The sequence below is a fragment of the Oratosquilla oratoria genome, chromosome 44 (assembly GCF_046742065.1).
Source record: "Oratosquilla oratoria isolate Oo_2021 chromosome 44, ASM4674206v1, whole genome shotgun sequence".
In the NCBI taxonomy this organism is placed as follows: Eukaryota; Metazoa; Arthropoda; class Malacostraca; order Stomatopoda; family Squillidae; genus Oratosquilla; species Oratosquilla oratoria.
Genome location: NC_134820.1, coordinates 20,137,293 through 20,142,292, shown reverse-complemented (window position 1 = coordinate 20,142,292; position 5,000 = coordinate 20,137,293).

Below are 5,000 nucleotides of genomic sequence, written 5' to 3'. Positions count from 1 at the left end.
ATGTATGTATGTATGTATGCATTTATTTATGTATTTTATTTGTTATTTACATTATTATAGTTTTTATCTATTATCTTATCATTATTATGATTTTTTTCACATCCGACATAGATATGGATCAAAAGGTCTCTTGTCGGCATGCTCCGCCTTTGTAATCCTTTGTATGTATGTATGTATGTATGTATGTATGTATGTATGTATGTATGTATGTATGTATGTATGTATGTATGTATGTATGTATGTATGTATGTATGTATGAAGTTATATATATTTGCATGTATGTATACAGACATGTCCATTTAGTAAAATAAACTCTTTGAGTCTTCCTATAAGCGGATTTTTTTTGTAGTTATTTGTCATCAATAAACAAATTTTTTTTTATTAGCTTCTGTTTACCAAGACTATCAAACGAAGAAGCTTGGTGAGGTACATATGAACGAAGACCATTCCAACACATGTAAGAAAAAATTACTGAAAAAAATTATTCACCAAACTGTACGTGTACATAAACACTTAATAAACATGTGTTTGTATCATCCTCTGTATATAAATCCACATGAGGAACTAGGTAGTACGTGGAAGATTCTCCACTGGCATCTCCCTCTCCCCAGTCCACTTCTGTTATTATCAGACCCCTCCCATTACCCCACCCACTCCCTCCCCACCCCCCTACCCACCCCCACGCCCTCATTACCCCCCTACCTACCCCCCACGCCCCCATCACCCCTCCAACCTCCACCCTTCCCCCCCCCAACCCCTCCCAGTACCTCCAGTCACCTCCCACCTCTTCCTTAATTCCCCTTCCCCCTCAAGCACTTGTTTGTGGTTCCTTCTGCTCCTGCTCCTCCTCCTCTTCCTCCTCCTCTTCCTCCTCCTCCTCCTCCTCCTGCAACCTCTCTGAACCCCTCCTTCAGTACTGTGGTGCAATTGATACAGTTTCTATTCTGTCCGGGGGATTTTTCTTAGGTTGAACAAAGTCCTTTGTCAATCAATACACCAAAATTCTCATGACGATTGATTCTAAGTAATTGTGTTCTTCAATCCAAAATCTCCCCTCCCCTTCGATAGAGAAAAATAATTTTTTTCTTGAAGAGATTAAGAGACCTTTCCAGCCCCCAAAAATAAACGCCCTTATTTGAATAAAATAGACAGGCGCTTGTTAGAACAAAATACATAAAGAGCGTCATTTCTTTGAGGGTGCTATTCAGGCTTAATCATCTTAAGCCTCGTTCACTTAGGATTAGTTTCGTAGCCGCTAGTGCTAGTTACTTGTAAACTACCCTTCTACTTGCCCAATATGAACAGAAAATTAGTCAACTTGCCTCCAAACTATCTTAGTGTGAACATTAACTTGCCGGGTCAGTTAACTTGCAGTTAAAACTAGCGGCTACTAAGGGCCCTGTTCCCGACCATCGGCGACCAGGTGGTCGCCGACCAATTGCAGGTAGTCTTTGGAAGTCGCTGGTAGTCGGTAATAAGATAAATGAATAGATAGATCGATAGATAGATATATTATAATACACACTGAATAGCCCCCAGTACATAGATTTTCATCTTATCAACCACATTAACTTTTTCCATTTCAATCCCTTGCATAGGTTTTGTGTCGCCGACCGATCGCTTGATTTTCGGTCGAAGGTGGTCGGAAACGGGTCGTTAGCTTGGTGTGACTAGGGCTTATACTAGCCCCGTGGCAACGAGGCTTTAGCCCTATAACCAACTGAAACACGGAAATACACTTGATAGATGTGTTTCAGATCATGCCAGACGATTTTATTCAGGTGATAAAGAGATTCCTCTGGGTCAGTCAGTATAATATCTGCCATGATCCTCAGCAGCGTTAACAAAAAAAAATATAAAAAAATAAAGAAAAGATAAAAAAATTCTCTTCAGCCGTCTAGAAAGAAAAAATCTAGTGCTACACCGTCTTAAAAGAATCAATAACAAAACAACATCACCAGAAATAAGAAGATTAATATTCACTTTCTACAAGTAACCAGAACAAAATACACCAAGTCTGTCCCCCGTATTGAAAGGGCTTCTAGCAGACACAGGATCAAGCAGACAAGCAAAGCAAGTAAGCCAGCAAGCAGTTTCCTGTGTCTGACGACCACCTCTCTCCACTCTTCCTCCTCCTTCTCCTCCTCCTCCTCCTCCTCTTCCTCCTCCTCCTCCTCCTCTCTACCACCACCTTCGGCCTCGCTATCTTGCAAGCGGCTTAATAGTGCGACTTTTTCATTAACGAGAAGGTGCAAGAGAGACGGGAATGGAAGCGAAGAGATGGGGATGGACGGGGGACGGGGGACGGGGGACGGGGAGGGGGGAAGCGGATGAGGGAAAACCGGTGGGAATGGGACGAGAATGGGAGTACAGTGAGGTGTGTATGTGTGTGTGTGTGTGTGTGTGTGTGTGTGTGTGTGTGTGTGTGTGTGTGTGTGTGTGTGTGTGTGTGTGTGTGTGTGTGTGTGTGTGTGTGTGTGTGTGTGTGTGTGTGTGTGTGTGTGTGTGTGTGTACATGTGTGTGTGCGTGCGTGTGTGTGCTTTATGTGTGTGCATGTGTATGTGTGTGTGTGCTTTGTGTGTGTTTATGTTTGTGTGTGTATTGTGTGTATGTTTGTGTGTGCATGTGTATGTGTGTGTGTGTTTGCTGTATGTGTGTGTGTGTGTGTTTGTGCGCACGCGTGTATGTGTGTGTGCGTACATCTATATATGTGTATGTACTTATCTATATTTTTGTGTTTCTATGTAAAAGAGAGAAAGGAGAGAGAGAACAAGAAAGAGAAAATGAAAGAGAATTACGAAGAGAAATTGAGAGAAAACCTTAAATGTACTACCATTGCCTGGGACTGAGTAAGGTGTACCATTTTGAATATATAACTATGAAAATGATAATAACACAGAATAATAATGACACATGACGCTAATAACACATGATAAAGATGACACATGATGTAAAAGAAAAAATAACATAAAAACAACACAGCCAATGGTATATTGCCCACAGATATAACAAACTTCCTGCCAAGGTAATTACATGTAATACGGAGCCTAATTTTAATACCCAAACTGACTTATTTTTTCTTTATTCATGCACTTATATATTTGTTCATATATATTGACTTTTCATGATTTGTTGCATTATTAATATAATTTTTTTGTAATCGATAAGATTAAAAAAAAAACATATTTGTATATGATATAAACTTCTATATCATTTAATTCTGTTGGGTATATTTTCCATGGTTTAGGATATATAACTCTGTATTGAACTCTTTTTTTTTGTAGTAAGGAAAGTATTATAGGAATTAATTTTGGATAAAAATAAAAATCCTGTGAAAATATATTTGAGATAATGATATAGTATCGCTCTCAGAACTGATGAGGAAACTTTCATTTTTCAAAGCTTACTCGAGAGAAAATAGATAAAGAACTAGATAAGTAAATAAACAAGTTAATAATAACTAAATAAATGAATAAATAAATAGGTAAATAGATTAAAATAGTAAATAAATAAATAGATAAATGAATAAATAAATAAATAAATGAATAAATAAGCAAATAAATAAATTTATTAATAAATAAACATAAATAAATAAATGAATTAATAAATAACAATAAACAATAAATAAATAAACAAATAAATAAATAAATAAATAAATAAATAAATAGATAAATAAATACAATTCTTCTACCCAATCATCATCAGAGTAGGAGGAACATTCCCTACCGAAACTAAGACTCCACATTACAAAACTCACAAACAAAAGTACCATTGCCTGAGAAATCCAAGTTGTTTGTAATCACCATTGTCTTCATAAACATTATTACCAATGAAGCTTTGGGGCGTTGCCTTCTTCGGCTCTGCTTTCGTTCCCGTTCGTACGAATCCTATCGACTAAGAAATCGGTCGTTGATCACTTCGGAGATGTCAACGTCAACGGATAGAGGTGGACTATGATTGATAATTGAAAATTGAAGGATGTAGCGAGTAGACAGCTCTACAAAAAATATAATGAGGCCCACGGTTGCAAGAAAGATGGAGGAAGAGGGAAGGAGGGAGAGAGGAACTGGGAGAAGTGAGGGGAGGAGGAGAGGAGGGAGGAGGGGAGGGAGGAGGCGTGGGAGGGAGGAAGTTGAAAGAGGGAGGGATTAGAAGGTGGAGGGTGGGAGGAGGGGCTACGAGGGAGGGAGGGAGGGGGAGGAAGGGAAGAGGAGTGGAAAGGAAGACCTGAATGAAGAAATAAAGACATCAAGAGACAAAGAAAGAGGAAGAAAACTCAAAAGATGGGAGGAGGGAAGAAATGGGATTTTGGGGAGTCAAAGAGGGAGTCAGGGAGTCAGGGAGGGGAGTGGAGGTGGGAGGGGAGGGGAGAAGGGAGGGGTGGAGTCCTGGAGTGAATGTGGAGTTGAAATATGTGACCAGTTTTTGTGGATCTCACAACTCATTGAATCGTCATATTCTGTCGATTTTGGGATTTGTTTTGCCTGTCGGCAGATGATTTAATTCTGATGAATATTTCGTAAATTTCCTTTCAATGCGGAGGAAAAATCTAGTTGATTCTGATCTGTCAAAACGAAAAATTATTTTCTTGTCTTCCTATAAGACTTCAACGGATTCATAATGAAATCAATATTATGTTATATCATATCATGTTATATTATATCTTATTGGTATATTATATAATGCAGTATATCATATTAAAGTATATCATATTATATAATTTTATATCATACTATATTATATTAGGTTATATTATGTTATGTTATATTATATTATATTATATTATATTATATTATATTATACTATTTTATATTATATTATATTATATTATATTATATTATATCATATTATATTATATCATATTATATTATATTATATTATATTACATTATATTATATTATATTATATTATATTATATTATATTATGTTATATTATATTATATCATATTATATTGTATTATACTATATTATATTATATCATATATTATATTATATTATA